At 40.7% G+C, this 25136-nt stretch overlaps 1 protein-coding gene across 8 annotated transcripts in view; it reads left to right on the plus strand.

Moving 5' to 3' along the window:
* The window catches only part of PLCH1 (phospholipase C eta 1), a 260884-nt gene that overhangs the window by 31361 nt on the left and 204387 nt on the right, over window positions 1–25136 (plus strand). For 4 of the 8 annotated variants that reach the window (XM_070466542.1, XM_070466544.1, XM_070466546.1 and 1 more), the window contains exon 1: window positions 994–1210. The exons of 1 other annotated variant lie outside the window; for it this stretch is intronic. The gene's annotated coding sequence lies outside the window, so the exon portion shown is untranslated. Of the gene's footprint in view, window positions 1–989; window positions 1211–25136 lie in introns of those variants that run through there. 3 more of the 8 variants (XM_070466550.1, XM_070466549.1, XM_070466548.1) reach the window with 2 other exon arrangements.

Raw genomic sequence — 25136 nt, forward strand, 5'->3', positions numbered from 1 at the left:
TAGGACCTTCTTATTGGTGGAGAATTTTAAACTGAAGGTGAGTGAGAAGCCGCGTCTCCCAGTCCCTCCCAGCCAAGCTTTGAACTAACAATAGGGCAGGTTGAATGAAGGCTGATAAATGCAAATCCCGGAATGCCGGCGCCGGATCACATCGCGGCTGCCTGGGTGCGCGGCTCCAGCCCCCGCCGCGACCTAGTCCCTCGCCACGTCGGGATGCTCAGTAGACTGCATCGTTTCAGCGCCGTTTGAGTGCCTGCTGCTTCCCTCCGCAGGCCCGTGGTCTGATTCATCGCACTTGGGCCGCTCGAGCCCCCTGCCACTAAACTGATCTGATTGAATAACTGGCCTGTTAACGCTTAGGAGAGGCACCTGGGAGAGCGGGCGGGGACGGGGAAATAAAAGTGGGTTTAACTACCCTCTCTGGCTCAGTTTCAGCTCCACTTTACCCAAAGCAGGTTTCCTTGGTTGTAACAGCATAAAAGATGCTATTTTCGTAGAATGGTAAAACACAAAAGCAAACATAAAACCAAAACAAAACAACAAGAGGGGAGATTAGATGAGCAGGTGGGAATCTTCCTTAAGATGTACTCCTGGCACTTTTTACTTCGGGGCAAACTGCACACAGTCCCTGCTCCCTTCCTTCCCAGCTTCACTTCGCCAGACTCTTTACTGTCCCACCGCCGCCGCTCTTGAGTATCTCAGCCCCGAACTGAGTATCGAGGGGGTTTCCCTAGGGTTGGGACCCTTTGAAACTTGAGGGAGAAAACAAAACAACAACAAAAAATTCATTTCCAGTGCTCCTGGCCGTTGCTTGCCGGGGAAGCCCTCAAGGAGGTGTAAGCCCTGGGGTCCGGGCCCAGCGCTCGGACCCTCGCACCCAGCCTCTGGGTCCCCTGGCGGCGGCTCCAGCTCCAGTCCGCTCTCCGCGGCTCCAGTTCCTGATTTCCGCGGGAGCTGCGGGACTGGCAGGGAGGGGGCTCCCGAGTGAGTGTGAGGATTTGAATGAGAAAGCAGGTTGTGGCGGCGGCGACCCATTCTGTCCTGCCCGTCTCTGGGTTCTACAGGCTGGGCTGCAGAAGCGTCCTTCTGGGGGGCTTTCCTGCTCCTCCACAGGGTTTTGGAGGTGGCGTCACAGGGACCAATAACTCATCAAGCCAGCACTTCGCAGGACTCAGAGGAATCCACCTCTCGAGCACTCCGAGTTGATCCGGTCAGTGCTCTGGGGGGAGTCGGGGTGGGGGACGAGAAAGGAGGAGAGGACTGGCCCTGCAGCCGAGGTGTGCGGGTGAGCAGGTGGCTCGAGCCCCTCTGTGCAGTTCCTGCCGGGACGCGCTCTTTAGGACAGTGTGAGGTGTGGTGCGCGTGGGGACCCCTCAAACGCCTGGCGGAGAACGGGACCACAGCTGGTCTTGGGGTCCCGTAATTTAGGAGGATGAGTGTGTGAGCCCGCGCCAGGATTTAACTCTCAGGTCTCCTGTGGTGGTGAGTGGGAGTTTACGCACGCTCACTGCAGGGTGCTTCACCTCTAGGCGGGACCCCTGCCGACGCCGCGAAGAGCAGGTCCGCTTTTCCCAGCAAGGGGAGTGCGGTGTCCATTACATTTGGAGTCTCACGAGCTCTTCCTGCGCCCAGTGACCCCACTCGGGACCTTTTCAGAGAAGCCCGGGTGCTCTCAGCGCTGGGAGGATTTACTCCATCGCCTTTTCCTGGAATAAACCCGGGGCACCAGAGCGGTGCGGGGCAGGGCGGTGAAGGCTAGTCCCGGACACACAGCCGCGCGCTCTGCGCTTGCGCGGGGTTCCCATGGCGACGGCGCCGCGAGTCCTCAAAGCTACCCTGCTTGCCCCAAGCCCTGCTCCCCGTTGAGCGTCTGCGGCGCGCTCTCCCGCTCCCCCAGACTTTTTCTTTGTTATTTGTAACTCGGAATAAGTTTATGATCTCATTTTGACGTTAGAAGTTCAGCATTAAAACAATAACCAGGTAAAATTTAAAAGACCCCCTCCCATGTCCTAGGGCAATACTGCTTTAATCACAGACTGAAGAAGAGATGAGAAATTGCTTATTGGGACGGTGTTTGAGATCCTCCCCCCCCCACCTTTTAGCCCTTGAAACTGGACCCGAATAAAATATTCTTACTAATTAAGCGGTTTAAAAAAATCGGTCAGGTGTTCTTGAGCGTTAAGGGGACAGACCTGTGCCGCTTTTCCGCAGGTGTAGAGGCGGGCGCGTACGAACCAGCACCACCTGTGTCCTTTTAGCTTGTTTATCAGAACTAAAGGCGATCCGAAATGGGCCAACGTAAAATGGCAATGAAAAGAAACAAAGGCTTTCCAAAGAGGTGATTGTTTTTCCAGTTGCTCAGGCTTTTTGATCACTTCTGGGGTTAATCATCTGCAGGGAATGTTTCAAGAAACTTTGACACGAACCAATTAGATCCCTCAAGCTTTCTGTTGAGAGAGTCACCTTTTCTTAAAATTTGAGTCTTGACAACTCCATTGCCCTTTAAGTTTCCCTTGTTTACGCATAGGTTAGCATTTGGCAAGGGTACACATCTTAAGGGTTATGTAGAAGGAGTTGTAGCTTCTTGTAGTACACTTCTTCTTAAGTTACATCAGTATTTGGCAGCGTGATTGGTATACTTAGTTGCTATTAAATAAACTGGTTAGAATTAACTGCTAATAAAAGTATGAAAATGGAATTACTCTTTCTGGGATAAAGTGCGGCATAAAAAATACCGTAAGTGTAGTAATACATGAGCACTGTCTTGCTATATCCTATTTTTAAGTAATTTGCCTTCAAGAATAGCAAATGTTTACTAGTAGTAGTATTCAGACAATATCCTTCCACCATCAGCAAATGAAGTCAACCGTAATATGACTTTTCAGATGATTAACAAATAACATGCTGTTAAAGTTCTCTTTCCCATCCCATTCATTATGAATGCCGAGACATTATGCAATCCATCTGGCTCAAACATTTAGAAGTGTCCAATTAAGTTTTTTATCATTAAAAATATAAAAACTCTTAATTTTCAGGTTCAGATACTTTGTGACCCTATTTGGTGGCTTGTAACTGCCTCCAATTCCCTAATTCTCAGTGACATGTGTTTCTGCTGGTTCCAGGAGGTAAACTGCAGTTTTGCAGATCATGGGATAATGAGACTGGGAGTGCTTGGGGGAAGGCTGGGTAGAGGCCATAGGATGAGACAAAGGGAGGGAAGGTTGATGGGCAGAGCCAGGATTTACAGCTGCACCAGATTATTCATAAAACCTGTTACAGTTATTGCTTCTGTTTGATACATTTCCCCACATCATCAACATCAAGTAAACTTATTTTTAGAATCAGTCTTCTAAATAATTATAAAGACAGTTACAGAAATAGAATATGATAAAAGTGGTTTATATTAGGGTGCTATAATATACTGGGAAAACTCTTAAATCCTTCTTACTTAATTTACTCGTTTAGTGAACAGTATTTATTGAAAACCAGTTGTATATAAGATATACAACAAAGTGATATATAAGATAGATTTCTGTTCTCAGTGAACTAAGAATTGTGACTTCTGAAATAATTTTAATCCTGTTTCAGGTTTTCAGGGAAAAGATGCTATCTGTGGCACTCTTAAGGAGAGGGCTTAAATAAGTGCCAAGCAATCAGACATCTAGATTCAGAAACAAAGGCTTAAACTTTGATTAAAAAAATCTTGAACCTTGTTTTTGAGCGTTTTAGATGAGTCATATATACAGTAAGAAACATTGTGTGCATCTGTCTTTTTACATTTTTGTAATACAGTCTCAACCATAAAACCTGCAGTCTTGGCAAGTGCAGCTCATGAGTTTGGGAAGAAAAGAGAAACCCTGTAATTCTCAGGTTTCTTAGCTGAAGATCAGGTGAGTGATTCACTAGTCCTTTGTTCTGGCTCTGTTTCATGACATAATAAACCTCCTGCAGCTCCCTTCTAAGAATAGTTCTGGTCTGCATGCTTGAAGGGTCATGACTATTATTTGTCTGAGAAAAAAAAAAAAGATATAAAATTATGGTAGAAGGTTAAAAGGAATACAATAGGGCATGTGAACATTTTAACTTTTGAACTGGAATAATTTCTAGGCATTTTTCATGCATTTAGACTCCACTGAAATCCATTATAGTCATGACAAACCTCTGGCATAATAATAACCAAGGTTGAAAAACGTTTCCTCTGGTCACTTTGGGACACAGAAGATGAGGGAGACTGTAGCCTCCTTTTCTTCATCCTCATGAGTCTCCTCAACATTATCAGCTCAGAGAAGCTTGCTAAAGAGCATTGCCGTTTGGTTATTGCTCTTTGTTTCAGAAAATCAGCTGTGAATTGTGGCCCAAGTGGTGCAGAACTCATTTCTTTGAACAATGCCTCCTCGGCCTGGGAAGCGTGTTCTCTCTCCTCACTGGTAGGGGCTTATTCCAGGCTGGCTTTGCTCACAAGGAAAATCATTTAGACACAGTTCAGTGGACACTCACTCACATCTCTTTGATACCCGTGACCATTTTTGTTTAAGGAGAAATCCAGGACTGCTGTGGTAGGGTGTGCCGAATTAGAAGTGCATTTTAAGAAGCCGTGAAGAAGTTTACACAGCTTTGTGTTGTTATCCTCAGGGTTTCTGTCTTCTGTGCTTCAAAGTAAAAGAGGGCAGGATGGACACAGAAGGGGCAGCGAAGAAAACTTCTGTAGCAAAGTTAAAGTCTCAACAAGTTCTGCATTTTCGATGCAAAACCAAATGCTTGTGCCTTGTGATCTGTCATATTACAGAGCAGAAAAATATGTCTACTGTGTTTATTGTATGACTCAGGAAGCCAGAGCCCAAGGTTGCCAAAGGATTTCTTAAAATTCTACAGCTAATAAATGAAAAAACTGGGGTGAAAATGTTATGATTGCCAATGATGCTACTGTTTCTAGGAAGTCCAGGGAGGGCAGATATGAAACCCTTTCTCTAGACTTCGGTGTTTGTAACCATATAAACTTGTTGTAGTTACAGAGTGGTCAAACACCAAGAGTGTTTTATGATTTAGTCTAATTTCGCTGAGTGGAATTGACAGTGGGCACCTTCTGATTTAAATATTTGGTTATAAGCAAGTGTATGTCATGAGAATGTGTATGGGTCATGTGCATAAATGAGAAAGAGATCTTTCTTAATATGTATTTTGGCCTGAAGAATTCTGCCATGATTAAGACAATGTAAGGGAGAGCAGCGTTTCTGATTATTATCCAGTAAATATCTTAAACAAGGAGCTCTGGAAGAAAAGGAGGAAATGAGCATTGATATAGTCCAGTCATGAGCCTGTGCATTTACTTTAGTTCAACTTTCAACTTCTTAAAGAGATTCAGGAATTATTATCCCATACTACTTAATGAAACAGCTAGATTAGTTTCTTGCCCCAAATCTGAGTGAGTATGAAAGAGCCTTGGAATTAGAACCCAGGTCTGCCTGCCTCCATGTTCTGTCATGTCATGTTGTCATTCAGAAAAGCAAGGCTAAATTTATGAAAAATACTGAGTTTTCATTTCAAACTCAGCATGCCATCCAAAATACAGACATTTAGAAGTTTCTCTGATAAGCTTTCTGGTGAGTGGAGATGCTGCATTCCCTGTATGGAGTTTAGGGGGTTATAAATCCAGGTCTGGTTCCAGAAAAACATTCAAGGCTTTGTTTATAAACTGTGTTGGCTATTTGTTTAGAAGTGAGTGGTGTTTAGATTCTCTTGTGCAAATGCTTTTCCACATCAAAGTGGCCCACTTATCACTTTGAGATTGTTGTCAAATTATGCTGGGTCTAAGAGGACCCCTCATGATGTTAATATGTGTTTTCTGGCAACCCGAGACTTAGATGTTGATCTTTATCTTGTGTAAGCTTTGCTCACTTATTTTTCTTGAAATAATGCCGTATTGCTGGATGGAATCAGATGGCATGTTTCCGTAATGTTTTCAAATTGGAGACCTGAATCACCTCGGACAGTTGCTGAAAATTTCTAAACTTTGGCCAGAAGCTGGAGTTTTGATGCTCCTGAAACTACTCTGGCCATGGTGTTGAGACTATATTGCGCTGGTTTCAGATTTGCAGTATTCAAATTTGCAGTATTTGCAGAGGGTATACCCAGGAAGAAACTGAGGCTCAGGGATGTCCACCTCAAACAGCTGGGAATTGAACCTTGACTTGCCAGCAGATGCCTGCCTGGTCTAGTGACCTAATTAGCACACCTCGCCTTAAACGCACCCCTTTCTCTCCTGGGCCTTCTTTTTCTCCCTGTATCTCTGGCTCCAGGGGAGAAGAAAAGGTTGAGGATTTCAGAAGACTGGATGCCAGACTTCACTTTGGAATTCAGCCCAGCCTCGCTTCAGGCAATGCAAAGGAGCCTGGGGGGTGTTCTGAGTTTCCCTGTTTCTCTGTGTCTTACCCTCCTAGCAGCCTCTTTTCTCTGTGGTTCCAGAATTTAGCAAGGGGCTTAAGAACCTGTCTAACCATTCAGGTGCCCATGTATTAGCTATTCTATTGCCACTGGAAGGTAGAAAGATATACTTTGGTGCTCTCACTTGTGAGTTACTGATTAACTGCTCCAAGGCAATCATGGTTTCTCTTTCATCTGCCTTCGCTTCCTTGTTGCTAGCCCACAAGAATCAAACATTTGAATTCAGCTTCCTACTTCCCTCTTCTCTCCCTCTTCAATTTGACTGAAGGAGCCACTGGATCTTGGAACAGGTGTCTGTGGACTGCTAGAAGAACCTCTGGTGGGAACTTTGACCTATTTGTTTTTTTCAGGGGTCACAATCCTGGACCAGAAGTGAAGCGAGTGGATTTACTGTTTGATTGCATATAATTTAGTTCTCTAGACTTCCTATTTCTTTTTGCCAAACAACTCTTTCTTAACTTTGAGTGATATGGGATTAAAAAGATTTTTTAAAAAAATGATTTCTTTTTTAAAAAAAGGAATTAGGGTTATGAAAAGATCCTTTGATTTTTATTTCAATTCAAAGACTGTTGGTTCCAGACAACCATTTGTGTAACACAGAAAGAAAGGGAGGGATGGGAAAAGAAGGTTTTCTTCTATGCATATAGAATACCTCTGGAAGGGTACACTAGAAACTAATCATGTTGGTTGCTGGGAGACATACCAGAGGTTAACTCTTCACTGTATACCTTCTTATGCCCTTGGATTTTGAAACTTAATGAGTAAAATTAAAGTAGAAAAAAAAACAAACTTGGGTTTCAATATTAAAGAAACAAGTAACTATCTCCGGGGACTTAAGTAATAGAAGTAGGAAACTGGGAAGCGATTTTAAAGAAAAAAATTCCTTTTTTTAGCTATCTTTTTAAGGCTCACCAGAGTTCACATTTAGTAATTTCTTTTGTATTTAGTAATTTTTAAAAGCAGTGTTTTTCAACACTGGATTTCAATAACAGGGCTTGGGGAGGTTTTTTTTTTTTTTCAATTTTCATAGTTTTCTTCCCTCTCATAAAACATCAGCTATTGGCTGCTCCCAGACTCAGTGGGCCAATGAGAATCTGTTCCATTCCTGAGTCACTAAACCTGTCTTCTGCTGGCAATGTGTTTATGGAATGAAGCCTAGAAAGCCCTCTCCCCAACCCACTCATCCCCCTGCCCTGTTTTTTTCCCCCATGGAGAAATCCCTGTAATGTGATTATTTTATTTTCCTAATCAGTGTCTAAATGCGAATGTTAGAGGAATCTTTTCTTCTCAAATTGAAAAGGGGGAAAAAAAGCTTATGCAAGTGTTTTATTCTGAACCACAGCTTTTCTTTTTGGAACAGGTTGTGAATTGGAAGTAGTTTTCTGTTTACTGGATAAATCTTGAAAGTACAATCTTGGAAGAGAGAGAACACAAAACTGTGTACCAACTTCTTTTTCACTCGTCAAAAGAGAAGTGTGAAATGTATTATTTAGTGTCCAAGTTTCAACCAAAAGCAAAACCTCAAGTCAGGGTCAGTTCTCAACACTTTTTGAAAATTCCTCATTGAAAACTGAAAGTAATAAGACATTCTTTCCTCACAGAATTCTTATTATTCTGTTACTTTTGCTAGAAAAGAATAACTGAATAGATCGTACATTTAAATTTTTTAAACCTCAAAGGGAATTTAGTGAAAATTCTCTAACCTCTGTCCTTCAGCCATCCAGTTATTTAATAGACCAATAGTTATTGGTTTCTTCTGTATTTAAAAAAAAAATATAAGCATATGGATGCTTTTTGCCTTCTTTCAGAAATCAAATGGTAATGCACCATCCATATGAATCTGCTTTTTTTTTTTTTTTAACTGTAATAATATATATTATATGTCATTCCATATCAGCATATAGGGCTTCTTAATTTTTTTTCTTTTTACTTACTTTTAATTATTTTTTTGCCACACCATATGACATGTGAGATCTTAGTTTCCCCAACCAGGGGTGGAACCCACACACCTGGTGTTGAGAGTGTGGAGTCTTAACCACTGGACCACCAGGGAAGTCCCCTTTTTATTAATAGCATACTTTAAAATGGCAGTTTTAGGGTCACAGCAAAATTGAAGGGAAGGTATAGACTTTCCCATGTATTCCCTACCCTCCCAGTGCATAGACTCCCCGTTACCAACATCCTACCAGAGTGGTACATCTGTTATGACTGATGAACCTACACTGAGACATCATAGTCATCTAGAGTACATGCTTTACATTATAGTTAACTCTTGGTGGTGTGCATTCTGTGGGTTTGGACACGTGTAATGAGCTTTATGCATCACTATGATATCATACACTGTGTTTTCACTGCCCTAAAAATTTCATGCTCTGCCTGTTCAGCGCTCTCCCACCCTTCAGTCCCTACCAATCACTGACCTTTTCATTGTCTTGCTAGTTTTGCCTTTATCAGAATGTCCTATAATTGGTATCACAGTATGTAACCTTTTCAGATTGGCCTTTTTTCACTTAGTAATGTGAAAGGATTCCTCCAAGGCTTGATAGCTCATTTCTTTTTAGTGCCAAATAATATTCCACTGTATACGTGTATCAGTTTATCCATCCATCTATTGCAGAATATCTTGATTACTTCCAAGTTTTGGTAATTATGAATAAAGTTGCTCTACACACTTATGTGCAGGTTTTTGTGTGGACATAAGTTGTCAACTCCTTTGAGAGTTGACAATACCAAAGAGCACAATTGCTGGATCGTATGTAAGAATATTTTTGTAAGAAACTGCCAAACTGTCTTCCAGGGTGGCTGTACCATTTTTCATTCCCACCAGCAGTGAAGGTGAACTCTTATTGCTCCACATGCTCACCAGCATTTGGTGTGTTAGCTGGATTTTGGCCATTCTCAAGGGGTATGGTGGCATCTCATTGTTTTAATTTGCATTTCCTGATGACATATGATGAAAAGAGCATCTTTTCATATGCTTCTTTGCCATCTCTGTATCTTTGGTGAGGTGTCCAGGTTTCTGGTCCGTTTTTAAATTCCATTTGTGTGTGTTTGTGTTTTAAGCATTCTGTGTATATTTTGAATAAATCTTTTATTAAATGTCTTGCAAATATTCTCTCCCAGTCTGTGGCTTGTCTTCTAATTCGTTTGGCATTGTTTTAAATTTTAATGAAGTTCTGCTTATCACTTCTTTGTTTCGTGTAGCATCCTTTTGGTGTTGTATCTAAAGAATCACCACCATGCCCAAGGTCATGTAGATTTTTTCCCCCTATGTTATCTATCTAGTTTTTGTGTTTTAAATTTAGGTTTGTGATTCATTTTGAATTTCTGTGAAGGGTATGGTTAAGTTCATTTTTTTTTTTTTTTTTTTTTGCATAGGGATGTTCAGTTGCCCCAGCACCATTTGTGGAAAACTGTTGTTTCAGCACCATTTGTTGAAAATTGTTTCATGCTATTGCCTTTTTTATTTGTAAAAGATCAGTTGATTTCCATTTATGTGGGTCTGTTTCTGGGCTATCTGTTCTGTTCCATTGATTTATTCATTTACTCTTTCTTCAGTACCACTGTCCTAATTACTGTGGCTTTAGAGTAAGTCCTAAGTTGGATTGTTCAGCCTTCCAACTTTGTTGAGTATTGTGTTGGCTATTCTGGATTTCTTTTTAATGGCTACATATTTTCCAATGCATGGATATATTAAATTGAACCAGATTAATGCACAATTAGGTTGTTTCTGAACTTTTGAAAACAATGATGTAGTAAATAACCCTGTATATACTCTGCATGCTCACGTATGGCTATAGAATATATTTTTGGAAGTGGGATTGCTAAACCAAAGGTATACACATTTGTAACTTTGATGGATAATGTCAAATCAACTTTGATGGAATTTGCTCAGTTTTTGTTCTCATCAGAAATGTATCACATGATGATTTTTCCACATGCTCACCAGCACAGTTTGTCATCACACTTTTTGATTTTTGCTAATCTGATAGGGAAAAAATTACCATCTTGTTATAGATAAAACTTGCTTTTCTCATATTCACTTATGGGTGACTTTGCAAATTTCCATTTTGAGCAGAGTCTCAGAGTAGAAAGTGTCACTTCATTCTCCCTATTATAGATGAAAAAAGTCAGTTTTGAAGAAGCAAATGAATAGGTTTCTGATCACTGCCTGATAGAGGATCAGAGTCAGCACATTTACTTTTCTTAAATGATAAGCATTTAGTTGCTTTTCACACTTCCTTCCAAGCCGCAAAATTTCACTCCTCTCCCCAGGTCTGGGAGAGTTGATATCTTCGATATCTAAGAGCAGCTCCAGTCCTGGCAGGATGATGTCAACAATAGGCTCGGCAGTGGCTCTGCTTGTTACCACTCCCTGGTTTGGAAGCTCACTTGAATTCCTTATTGTAGTTTGTGACTGCACAGGTTCTTGTGTCCTAGCATTACTGAAGCAAAGAAGAAGTGGTGAGCGTTCAGACTTCGGCGGGTTCAGCTGCTGTTTGTTTGGACACTCAAGAGATTCCTGCTCTTCCCTGGATGAGATGCTGTAGGAATGATGGAAAATTCTGAGGGTGGCAGGGAACCAAGCCCTGGCTACAGGAATATTGTGCCTCACTCTGGTTCCCATGATTTTAGTGTGAACATTAATATGTTCAAGGGAAGGAAACTATGCAGGAGAATATAATAGGAGAAGACATATAGGCCAGTGACAATCAGGAGTTAGTTGCTGTGTCTAAAACCTTGTTTGTACTAATTTAAGGAAAAAACAGTTCAGTCGTGTCCGACTCTTTGCGACCTTATGAATCGCAGCATGCCAGGCCTCCCTGTCCATCACCAACTCCCGGAGTTTACTCAAACTCATGTCCATCAAGTCGGTGATGCCATCCAGCCATCTCATCCCCTGTCATCCCCTTCTCCTCCTGCCCCCAACCCCTCTCAGCATCAGGGTCTTTTCCAATGAGTCAACTCTTTGCATGAGGTGGCCAAAGTATTGGAGTTTCAGCTTCAGCATCACCACACTATAAATTTCATTTGAGGGATTTGTAATACTGTTTGGTTTTATTTCCCTATTTTGTCTTGTTAATGCTTTCTATGACACCTTTCTTCAGAGGGCAACTTTGGACAAGCTGTTTATTAGTTAGATTTAAGGAATCAAATACTTACAAGCTTGACCAGGAAGTATGTTAGATGCATTTAACTTGGGCTAACTACATCAGCTTCAGATTTTTTTCCTCAGAGCTTCTTAATAATTAAGAATTCAGCACATGAAAAACAAAACTGAGTTTCCAAAATTTAAAACATTTGGCTAGATTTTTTGATGTTCTTTTCAGCTTGAAAATTTTTATAATCAAATTAGGTTTACTATCCCATCTTGTTCTTTACTGCTTTGAGGACCTTTAACCTTTCCTTTTACAATTTCTGATATCCTAATATTTGCATTGATATAAGTTCTCTATTGAACATCTAGAAGGTTAACATCTCTGACTTTAGAGAAATTAAACTCTAAGTCTTTACTCTTATTATCTTAGGCTAAAATCTTTGTAAAATTAGTCTTTATGATCACTGCTGTCCTATTGCTTAGTCACTAAGTCTTATCTGACTCTTTTGCAACCCCATGGACTGTAGCCCACTAGGTGCCTCTGTCCATGGGATTCTCCAGGCAAGAATACTGGAGTGGGTTGCCATTTCCTTCTCCAGGGGATCTTCCTCACCCAGGAATCAAACGGCGTCTCCTGAATTTCAGGCAGATTCTTTACCACTGAGCCACCAGGAGGGTCCTTTATGATCACTACTAGCCCTTTAAAGAGAGGTGAGGTCAGTCTCAGGATCTAGATTCTGCATAAGTTATGTTTAAGCATCCTTGATGGTATGTTATTTTTGCCAGTATCCTTGTATATACTTTGTTATATCACATTATATTTAAGCAGCATATTAACAATGTTCGTTAGTTATTTTTACTTTGATAACTGAGAGCAGTATTTGGGGCATCTACAGTGCCTTCCCACTAAACTACCCTTCCCACTCCCTTCCCTTCTCATATTTCCTCTTTTAAACCTACTGATCTTTTGACATCTAGCTCTATCCTCCCACCCTACAGGAACTCTTTCCTGACACCCTTGGTTTCTTTTCTTTGAACCATTACAGAATGCTTCACTGGCCAGGTATCATGTATTCTCCTTTTTTCTGTGTATGTTTTCTTTAAATTTTTTTGGTTTATCTATGTGTCATTCTCCCATCTCATCATTAGTTTCTTGATGAGTGGGACATCTCTCCATCCCCTCAATATTTATAGCACCTGTAGTAAGGCTCAGAGCATACTTGTGGGCTATTTAATTCATAAATTGGTTTGACTGTAGCTTTTTGCACCCTAAGGGGTCCTGAACTCCTGTTTTTGAGCACAGATCAGGGGCCACCTCCCCTACTTCCCCTGCTGTGTGATCGGGAAGGAAAGAAGGTGTTAACTGGAGGTTTAATTGCTCAATTAAAGGCAGATCTCTTGTTGGAACTGCATGTATTTAATGCTGAGTGGAAGGGGTAGGGAAAGCAGGCAAAGATGCGAATCCAATACATCCTCTGTGATAAGCTCTCCTTCTCAGTGATGGGTGGGCAAGTGGATAGGAGAAAGGATGAGATGGACTTGGGAAAGGTGGGCGATCTGCTCTTCTCCAGGGATTGCCATTTCTGAGACTAAATTTTGGACATCCTAATATATGAGGAATTAGGAGTAGAGCTATTCTGAAGTCCTTCTCTAGTTTTTAAAAACTATGAAAATCACTGGTTTAGAGATAACCAGTATAAATCAAGGTTTGTTTTTTTTTTTTGATGTTAGACCTAGACAGAAGAGATGAATTTAGAATTGTGACCAAAAGAATGTTTGCTGTTAGTGTGGCATCAGGAATAGTCTTCAAATATGATCAAAGGTATTAATATTGGGCTGAATTTTGAGACTGGCAGCCACTGAGAGTTGAAATCTAATTACCTAACAGTCATTCCTTTGGGTGTTTTTTTTTTTTTTTTTTTTTTAGTGTTGTTTTAATTTCCAGTCTGTACTTTGTGTCTACTTTTAAAATTAAAGCATCTATTTTTAAAAAGATGAAAATATCTCAACCGTGACATGAGCATAGGGACTGTGAAGAAAGCTGAGCGCCTAAGAATCGATGCTTTTCAACTATGGTGTTGGAGAAGACTCTTAAGGGTCCCTTGGAGAGCAAGGAGATCCAACCAATCCATCCTAAAGGAGATCAGTCTTGGGTGTTCATTGGAAGGACTGATGCTGAAGCTGAAACTCCAATACTTTGGCCACCTGATGCAAAGAGTTGACTCATTGGAAAAGACCCTGATGCTGGGAGGGATTGGGGGCAGGAGGAGAAGGGGACGACAGAGGATGAGATGGTTGGATGGCATCACCGACTCGATGGACATGGGTTTGAGTAAACTCCGGAGTTGGTGATGGACAGGGAGGCCTGGCGTGCTATGATTCATGGGGTCGCAAAGAGTCGGACACGACTGAGCAACTGAACTGAACTGAACCGTACATTGAAAAGTCTGGATCCTATTACTGACTCTGCCATACCTAGTAGTGTATTCTCTCCCTTTCTCTTACTGCCTTTTTCTCTCTTCCTCTTCATTATTTATTGAGTAAAATTACATAGATCTTAAGAGTGTAATCGTTGAAGTTTTTATTTAGGCCACATACTAATGCTGTCACTTAACTGTGGGTAATTACCTAAGGGTAATTCTCTGTGCTTCAGGTTCTCTATCTGTAAAATGGGGTAATAATTTTACCTAGCCCTTAGGATCACTGTAAAGATGAAAAAAATAATACTTGTGAAAAATTTATCAATATATTTGGCTCATAGAAAGTGCTAAAATTATCAGCAGATATTATTACAAAGTAGCAGGTCCTGAGCTAATATGCTTTTGGGTTAGATCAGGTTCTGATTTGGCTGTCAGATTTCAAGGTTCTGTGGCTTTGAATGTGAATCTCCAGGGTTGAATTCTGTTTCTCACAATAGAATTCATCAATACTCCTGATGAAACAATTTGAAAATGTTGGGTACAATAGAAAGATCATTTTCTTAAGTGCAAGACTCTCTAAGAAAGTAATGATTACTCAGGCCAGATGCTAAATGGGGAGGGGTCTCCTGAGCACAGAAGCTGGCTTTTTGCCTTGAGGACAGTTGCCAAACCAGGTTAACTTGAACTTCTCCTTTCATGGCCTGAAGGCACAGGGGACAAGAGATAAAGTAAGACATCTGGGAGGGACCCTTTGGTCTTAAACCTAGGACTTCAAGGGGCTTCTCACTCTTTGGAAAGATGAATGAGAATTTAAAACAATTATCTACCTTTTTTCTTTCTGGTCTTCCCCGATGGCTCAGTGATAAAGAACCCACCTGCCAATGCAGGAAACGTGGGTTCGATCCCTGGGTCAAGAAGATCCCCTGGAGAAGGAAATGGCAACACACTCCAGTATTCTTCCCTGGGCAATCCCATGGACAGAGGAGCCTGGTGGGCTATGTATAGTTCATGGGGTCGCAAAGAGCTGGGCATGACTTACTGACTAAACAACAAACCTTTCTAACCCTCTGTCTGTAAGGAAAATCACTTATCAATAATCTTGGTTATGAGCAGATCCTGATTATTTGGTCCTGAGAATTTGTGTTTCTGAGTCAGCTCTGAAACAGATTTGCATCCAGAATCACAGTAACTAAGTGGTCAGAAAAACCTCAAGGTGAAAACTTTTAAGGAATTCCTACATTGCAAGTGTCCCTGGTACCGAGGGACCAGTTTTTCCTTTCTTTTGGAGGAACCTATTTTTACCCTAAACTTCAAAGAATCCCCATCAATGAAGTTAGAAGGAAAATAAGCATCTCATAGTTTGGAAAAAAAAAATCGCTTAACACAAGGTATGAGCTGAGAAGCAGAAACTTTAAAGATAACCAAGCTGATCTGAGAAAGGACCAAATAGAACTTGGGAAAAGAACAGAGGAGACTTCCCCGGTGGCTCAGTGGTAAAGAATCTGCCTGCCAATGCAGGAGACACAGCTTTGATCCCTGGTTTGGGAAGATTCCACATGCTGTGGGGCAACTAATCCCGTGTGCCCTAACTATTGAGCCTGTGCTATAGAGCGACTACTGAAGCCCATACACCCTAGAGCCCATGATCCGCAGCAAGAGAAGTCCCCGCAATGAGAAGCAGGTACACCGCAACTAGAGAATAGCGCTTGCTCGCTGCAACACTACAACAAGCCTATGCAGCAATGAAGACCCAGCACAGCCAAAAATAAATAAAATTATTAAAAAAAAAAGAACTCAGTGAATGGATTTAACAACAGATTAATCCAATCTGAACAGGGAAATTGTCAGCTGAACGATAGATCTGAAGATAATTTTCTAGTGGCAACAGAGAGGCAAAGCAATGTAAAGCCCAAAAGAAAGGTTCATCAATGTGGAAGATACAGAATTCAGACTCAAGGTAAGTTTAATTATAATCTCAGAAGCAGGAAGAAAATGAGGAGAGGCTACATTTTGAACAGGTAATGACTGAGTCTTCTCAAGGACCGGTAAAAAGCATCACTTGAACATATTCATGAAGTCATCTGAATTCCATTCAGGATAAGGGAAAAAAATCCACACAGAGATAAAATATAATTAAATTGCAGAACACAAAAGATAAAGAGAAGATATTGAGCAAGGTCAGAGAGAAGAGGCAGCTTATTTTTAAAGACATGACAAATTATCCTGACAGTGCAGCAATAGAAGCCAGAAGACCAGTAGAATATTAAATTTTATGCCCCGATAGATGTTAATTATCAGCCTAATATTCAGTTTTCATTAAAGATATCTTTAAAAAGCAAAGACAAAGACTTTCAGACTTAAAAAAGAAATCCCTAGAGTTCTAGCAGATCCTCACAAAAAGGATACATTTCAGGCAGAAGAAAATTATTACCAGATGGAAGGTCTCAGAAACAAGAAGTGAAGAACAAAGAAAAGGAAAATTTTAAGTAAAACACACATTGACTGTATGTAAGGCGATAATGATGTCTTCAGTGGAAGCTAGATAAAGGAAGTGACTAAAGTTGAAGAAACAAAAGGAGTCTTTCCAAAGTTTCTGTATAGTTTGGGAGGAGGTTAAAGATAGATTAAATTTTTACTTTGATAGATAAAGTGTACGTGTTAAAATTTCTAAGGCAACCACTAAACTTTAGTAAAAGAATGAATAATTTTCTAACTTAAGGGGAAATTGAAATGAGAAAACTATTAAACATGAAGGCAAGAAAGTTGAGAGAAGAGATATAGAATAGGCAAGACAAGTAGCAAACACAAAATAAGATGTAGAAGTAAAATGAAATGTATTAGCAACTATAAAGAAATCAAAGATTGTTAGACTAGATGAAAATTTAGCTATTTGCTATTTGTAAAAGATGTGTCTAAAACAGCATACAGAAAGGTAAATAGGTAATTATAAACTAAAAGCTGGCAATTCTGACATCTGATGAAACAGACGATCAAAAAAGCATTTTTAGAGATAAAAGAATGTGATATTGGTTCAAAAGTTTGAACTCATCAGAAAAAACTTTTCTGCACCTTATAACGTGGTCTCAATGTATATTATGCATGTTATAGAAAAATTGAGAGAACTGCAATGGGAAACACATACATTCCCAGTGATATTGTAATGTACTTCATCAGTACTTGATAAAGAGGGGAAAGATCAGCTACCATATACAATATTTGAGCTATACAGTTAGTAAGTTTGAGCTGATAGACATGTGAAAGCATTGCATCTCAAAACCACAGAATGCACATTTTCAAGCACATGAAGAACACTTATAAAAAGTGACCTCAAACTTGGTCATCAAGCAAGTCTCAACAGCGAACGATGAATGGTTTCATCCAGACCAGATCTGTGACCACAATGTAGTTAAACTAGATACTGATAACAAACGATGACTATGAATAATTATAGGAATATGTTTCAAAGTGACCCTTGGATCAAAGAAATTGCAATGGAAATCAGAACCTATTTTTAACTGGATGATGACAAAAATATGATGGGTCAAGACGTGGGGTGGGGTAAGCAGCTAAAGCTTGTATAAATGTTAAAATTAGAAAAAAAGAAAGCCTGAAAATTAGCTAGACATTGAAGAGTTAAAAAAGATGCAAAATAGAGAAAACAGATGGAAGGAAATAATTCCATTATTCAATGGAGAGGATAAAAAATGATACAATTCGGTTCTTGGTAAAAGCTAGTAATGTTGATTAACACCTGGTGAGATCAATTTCAAAAGGAAAAAGAGGCACAGTATTCCTAAGCAGTACTAGGAGTGGAAAAGCAGATGTTGTAGATATTAAAAAATATTATGAACTACATGTTGCTAAAACATTTGAAAGCTTAGAGGAAATGAATATATTTTTAGACAAATATAACTTACCAAAACTAGAAAAAATAGGCTGAATAGTTCTTAATTTTTAAATTAAATAAGCCATTCATTAAATATTTCTCCATAAAGGAAGGTCTAGATTTAGATGGGTTTATGATCAAGTTCTACCAAGCACTCAAAGAAATAATTTCAAACTTGCGTAAATCATTCCAGGGAATAGAAATGCATTTTTGAAGCTATGATAACTTCAACGTAAAAATTTGTCATGGTAAACAATTTGGTTTTATCTTGGAATTGCAGGGTTGATATAATATTGGAAAATTCATATTAATAGATTAATGAAGACTTCCCTGATGGCTCAGATGGTAAAGAATATGCCTGCAATGCAGGAGACACAGGGTTGATCCCTGAGTTGGGAATTTCCCCTGTAGAAGGGAATGGCTACCCACTCCAGTATTCCTGCCTTGAGAATTCCATGGACAGAGGAGCCTGTTGGGTTACAGTCCATGGGGTTGCAAAGAGTTGGACATGACACATGATATTAAGTAGATAGAAAATGTCTTAAAATGTTTCATATCAAATTATGCAAAAGTTGTTCAGAAAATCAGAATAGAGGGAGTTTTCTTAACACAATAAAGAATATTTACAAATAACATGGCAAACATTACACTTAATGGTAAAATATTAAATGAACTTTGTTAATATTAAATGTAAATATAAATATTAAATGTACTTTGAACAAAGTAGTCTTGATCTTGTTAAGATCAAGATCCATTATTCTATGCAATATTGCTTTTGATGGCTTTATATCATACTGTATCCCATTTTTTCACATAGCATCATGAGCATTTTCCATACTCCCTTACAAAGTTTTTTGCAAAGAGAAGTGTTAATATCTATCCTATATTGATGCTACCCTAATAGCTGGCTATTTAGTGTTCTATCTTTTCTGCATCATGAAAAATGATGCAATGAATATTTTCTTATATATACATTTTTGTCTATTTTTAGTGATTTCTTTTTGATATATTTCCAGCAGCTGAATTCCTGAACCAAAAGGTATGAACTCTGTGAAGCACTGGATACATATTATATACTTGGAACCAGTCTGTTCACATGAAGCATCCCATGTCTTTGGAGAGTGATTGTAGCTCACTGCTCAACTTAGCTCAGAGCATTTGCAGCTCCTCATTGCTTCAAAGAAAAGAAAACAGAGGGAGAACTTGGGGTTTAGTGATGTCCCTGTGAGCCTTACAAAATGAACAAAGTAGTCTTTTCTTTCTTTCCCTGTGTGTACATAGCTGGGAGGGGGCTAGCTATGGAATTAGGCTGTTTGCAGAGCCCTGTAACAACCAGTTTGGCAGTGCTTGGAAACCCGTGGGAAGTGGGGGAGGGCGCTTCTGAGGGGTGGGGGAAGACAGTGACATTTCGTCTGTGGAGTGGGGCCCCCCTGAGCCAGGCGTCTGAGCTGTTTCAGAACCTGTTAGTCTAGGCCTGGCCAGGGGACAGGAGCTGTGGCCCCTCCCACACCACCCCTGCACTATGTAATTCTTTTGATTTTTTTTGGGGGGGGCGTCCTCAAAATTAGTGGAGAAACGAGAGAAGCAGAGCTGTCTCTGAAATCGTAGCTTTTAACTGGACTGAGTTTGAATTCTCCCTTGGTGTGGAAATTCCCAGGAGTGTTGTGTCTGAGGCTATGAGGTGCAGGCACAGTTTGGGGACCTTTTTCCTGCTGCTTTCCTGTTTCTCAGGGCTTCTCGTTCTAGGAATATTGCTGTCAGAGCGGATTAATTATGTCTTTTGTCCCTCAGCAAGGCTTAAGGAGGAGGAAATCATTCCTCCATTTGAGTTAAAGGCTATACTAATGGGAATTAACTCCGTGGTTTCTCAGGGCTATTTTAATTTATAATTAAAGCTGTATGGCTGGGGATGTTAGTGGGGGGCGGTGGGAGTTGCCGACAGCCCTTATTAAGTAGAATATTAAGTTTGGAAGCTCTGAGAGAGCATCTCACTCATCACCACCCCTGTTTTGTTCCATGGATGAGGCAGCCCATGCACAGGGGAGTGAAGAGATTTACCTGACACTGTTTAGTCAGAGGATCAACTGGGTTGGAACCCTGGCCTCTTGACAGCCAGTCAGACATTTTTCCATTGTCTCTCATGTCTTACTACCTTTCACGGACTAGTTCCTCCTTTTCCAACAACAGGGTGTGTTTACACGTTTTAATTTCTGGTTGGAGCCTTCTTCCCTGTTGTTAGCAATTTGGAAAACACATGAGCCCCTCAGACAGTTTTCACAATGATTTCTGGCTCAAAAATTTGGCCTTGGTGTTTCTGAACTTGGTCCAAGTAGCTCACTCAGATTTCATTGCAAAGAAGCCTCCCACTATTTGATTCTCAAAGGACTGATACTTTGCTCTGATTTCCTCCAATCTATATACTCAAAAGGCTCCTGGATGGAGGGACAAGGTAGGTATTTTTTTAGTAAGTAATGTTTCATTTAGTCATCTCCTCCCCTTCTCCTGGCTCTTCTCCTTCACAGGCTGGCCCATAGTAGAGTTGGATTGAGTGGTGGAGGTGGGAAGAATTAATCTGATTAATCATGAGTAATACAACTCTAGACTCTTTCATAAGGAAGCAGAGGTGAGGGAGGAAACACGACTGGATACAGTAACCTTGAGATTAGGTCAGTGGCTTTGGGAGTCAGAAGACATGATTTGCAACCTATTGTTTCCTATTAAGCTCTTTGAACTCATGCTTAATAATACATGACTTACAGGGCTGCCATAAAGATCATTTTTTAAAAAGACAAGATATAAATGGAACTATTGTATAAACCATAAAATGATTTACAAATAATATATTTTTAAGAAAGAAAGAATGTAAAGGAATGGGAGTAGAAGTGTTGGTTTTTATGGAAGAGGGATGCCAGAGGAGAATGGGCTGTGATGCAGCAGTCACAGTAGATGAAGAGGCGGAATAGTCAGTATATAGTAGACAAATCCCTGTGCTTAAAATATAAGTCTACATAGAAACATAAATATATTCCCCTTCCCCAAAGTTCTCTTTTAGCATTCTCCTGTTCCTTCTTTTCCTTTGGTACAATGTTAGAACTCTGTTTACCATATATGAACTTGAATGGTTTGCTTTTTATTAAGCCATTCAGTGGCTTGAACATGTTTGTTGAGTTCCATAAAACTCATGTTAAAGCCGTAATATAGATTTGCCTCACATGTAAAACTAGCTAAGGAAATTCTAAAGAAAAGATTTCAGGATTTGCTCTGCTTAAATACACTTCAAGGGGATTGACGGAATCCTTTACTACTGGAAAAAAGAAGTTGAATACAGCATATCCTTAGGGAAAGCCCAAGTAAATATGGAGTCATATTTTTGAAACTTAGAGGACCAGCTAAAAAAATTTGCCAAGGTCCCCCCTCCTCCGCCCCCTCCCGCCAGCTGTGAGTCAATTGTTAGAGGTGAAACCAGAAGAGCAAGCTCATGACTGCCAGCCAGGTGTCTCTTGATACTTTGCTTTGCTGACATATTTCATCAGTCGGAACTCTTTGGATGCAAGTGACAGAAAACCAATGTGGCTTAAATACAAGTAAACATAACATAGAAAGGAATGTACTGGCTCGTTTACCTAAAAAGTACAGGAAGAGATCTGACTTCAGGTGTGCCTTAAATAATATCAGGAGGACCAAGTTTCTCTTCATTCCTCTTGGTTGGATCCCGTCTCATAGATTTTTTTTTTTTTTACTCTTGTAGTGGCAAGGAGTTCTAGGTTTCCAGGCTTCACAACTTCATAGCCTCACAACTTTGAGTCCAGCAGAAAAGAAAGTTTCTCTTCTCCAGCAGTTCAAACAGATGTCCATGACTGACTCTCAGTGGTCCAAACTGGGCTATGTGCACCTCCTGCTTCATGGCCTGAGGGAGGCGGTGCCCTGAGTTGCCGGGTTTAACCAGGCCCCCACCTGACTTGAGATGGAGCTGAAACCAGCTGAATCTCATGGACAGAACTTGGGAGAAGGCGTTTCTTAGAGGACAATCAGAGGAAGCAGAGACACAACCAGTAGCTGGCTGTCACTGTGAGCTTTTTCGGAGGGCCTTTCTTTAAAACGAATGGGTGTTGGTGTGAAAAGTTTCTCTCTCTCTCTCTTTATGGAGTTTTAAAAGCATTGACAGATGCTTCATAATCAAAACAGTTTCTGCTTTTCTTAATGAAAAATGTCCTTGAATTTCTAATGTTTCCTTGGGCTTCCTTGGTAGCTCCTGAAATGCAGGAGACGCAGGGTTGGTCCCTGGGTTGGGAAGATCCCCTGGAGAAGGGAATGGCTACCTACTGTAGGATTCTTGCCTGGGAAATCATCACGGACAGAGGAGTCTGATGGGCTACAGTCCATGGGGTTGCAGAAGAGCTGGACATGACTGAGTGACTGACGTTTACTTACTTGGTGGTGCTCTTCTTTCGTAGTTTTATGTCTGGCCTGTAGTTTGATGCTGGCAACTTTGGTCATGTATCTATACAGAAAAATGGCAAAATTAAAAGTATTAACAGAATGATTATAAAAGTTACTAATCATTTATAAAATGAATTTAGGAACATTTTAACTTATTAGATACTTTTAATCCATCTCATGAATCCTGTGATTGTGGGTTCAGTCTGTCTGCCCTCTGATGCCCTCTCTCAGCACCTACCGTCTTACTTGGGTTTCTCTTATCTTGGAGATGGGACATTTCCTCATGGCCACCGCTCCTGACCTTGGACGTGGGGTAGCTCCTCTCGGCTGCTCCTGCGCCTTGCAGCTGCCGCTCCTGCACCACAATCACAGACAACTAGCCAATCTGATCACATGGAAAAAGCCTTGTCTAACTCAATGCAACTAAGCCATGCCGTGTGGGGCCACCCAAGAAGGTCAGGTCATGGTGGAGAGGTCTGACAGAAAGTGGTCCACTGGAGAAGGGAATGGCAAACCACTTCAGTATTCTTGCCTTGAGAACCCCATGAACAGTATGAAAAGGCAAAAAGATAGGAGACTGAAAGATGAACTCCTCAGGTCGATAGGTGCCTGGTATGCTACTGGAGATCAGTGGAGAAATAACTCCAGAAAGAATGAAGGGATGGATCCAAGGCAGAAACAACAGCCAGTTGTGGATGAGACTGGTGAAGAGCAATATTGCATAGGAACCTGGAATGTTAGGTCCATGAATCAAGGCAAATTGGAAGTGGTCAAATTGGAAGAATAGCAAGGAGAGATAAGAAAGCCTTCCTCAGTGATCAATGCAAAGAAATAGAAGAAAACAACAGAATGGGAAAGACTAGAGATCTCTTCAAGAAAATTAGAGATACCAAGGGAACATTTCCTGCAAAGATGGGCTCAATAAAGGACAGAAATGGTATGGACCTAACAGAAGCAGACGATACTAAGAAGAGGTGGCAAGAATACACAGAAGTGAAGTGAAGTGAAGATGTTCAGTCGTGTCCGACTCTTTGTGACCCCATGGACTATAGCCTACCAGGATTCTCAGTCCACAGGATTTTCCAGGCAAGAATACTGGAGTGGGTTGCCATTTCCTTCTCCAAGTATACACAGAGGAACTGTACAAAAAAGATCTTCATGACCCAGATAATCACGATGGTGTGATCACTCACCTAGAGCCAGACATCCTGGAATGTGAAGTCAAGTGGGCCTTAGGAAGTGTCACTACAAATGAAGCTAGTGGCCACAGGACTAGAAAAGGTCAGTTTTCATTCCAATCCCAAAGAAAGGCAATGCCAAAGAATGCTCAAACTACTGCACAATTGCACTCATCTCACACGCTAGTAAAGTAATGCTCAAAATTCTCCAAGCCAGGCTTCAGCAATACGTGAGCCATGAACTTCCAGATGTTCAAGCAGGTTTTAGAAAAGGCAGAGAAGCCAGAGATCAAATTGCCAACATCTAATGGATCATTGAAAAAGCAAGAGAGTTCCAGAAAAATGTCTATTTCTGCTTTATTGACTATGCCAAAGCCTTTGACTGTGTGGATCACAATAAACTGTGGAAAATTCTGAAATAGATGGGAATACCAGACAACCTGACCTGCCTCTTGAGAAACCTGTATGCAGGTCAGGAAGCAACAGTTAGAACTGGACATGGAACAACGGACTGGTTCCAAATAGGAAAAGGAGTAGGTCAAGGCTGTATATTGTCACCCCGCTTATTTAACTTATATGCAGAATACATCATGAGAAATGCTGGGCTGGAGGAAGCACAAGCTGGAATCAAGATTGCCGAGAGAAATATCAATAACCTCAGATATGCAGATGACACCACCCTTATGGCAGAAAGTGAAGAAGAACTAAAGAGCCTCTTGATGAAAGTGAAAGAGGAGAGTGAAAAAGTTGGCTTAAAGCTCAACATGCAGAAAACTAAGATCATGGCATCCGGTCCCATCACTTCATGGGAAATAAATGGGGAAACAGTGGAAACAGTGTCAGACTTTATTTTTGGGGGGCTCCAAAATACCTGCAGATGGTGATTGCAGCCATGAAATTAAAAGATGCTTACTCCTTGGAAGAAAAGTTATGACCAACCGAGACAGCATATTAAAAAGCAGAGGCATTACTTTGTCAACAAAGGTCCATCTAGTCAAGGCTATGGTTTTCCCAGTAGTCTTGTATGGATGTGAGAGTTGGACTGTAAAGAAAGCTGAGCACCAAAGAGTTGATGCTTTTGAAGTGTGGTGTTGGAGAAGACTCTTGAGAGTCCCTTGGACTGCAAGGAGATCCAACCAGTCCATCCTAAATGAGATCAGTCCTGGGTGTTCATTGGAAGGTCTGATACTGAAGCTGAAACTCCAGTACTTTGGCCACTTGATGCAAAGAGCTGACTCATTTGAAAAGACCCTGATGCTGGGAAAGATTGATGAGAAGGGGACGACAGAGGATGAGATGGTTGGATGGCGTCACTGACTCAATGGACATGAGTTTGGGTGAACTCTGGGAGTTGGTGATGGACAGGGAGGCTTGACGTGCTGCTGTCATGGGGTCACAAAGGGTCAGACATGACTGAGCTACTGAAATGAACTGAACATGAATCCTGTCTGCATGCTTACTTGACTTCTTTTATTTCTTGTTGCTGCTTTATTAGAGTTTTTGGAGTTGTGAGATTTTGAGTAGAGTTGATTACAATTTCTTATTCAAATCACATACGTAATTCTGTAGAAGTATGTTTATATGGCTAAAATGTCACGATATATATTATTAGTAAGTTATCAAGTGAAAAAAAAAGGCTTCAAAAAATAGAATTTAGTTTTTGTTAAAAAAAA

This window comes from Odocoileus virginianus, chromosome 4, assembly GCF_023699985.2.
Source record: "Odocoileus virginianus isolate 20LAN1187 ecotype Illinois chromosome 4, Ovbor_1.2, whole genome shotgun sequence".
In the NCBI taxonomy this organism is placed as follows: Eukaryota; Metazoa; Chordata; class Mammalia; order Artiodactyla; family Cervidae; genus Odocoileus; species Odocoileus virginianus.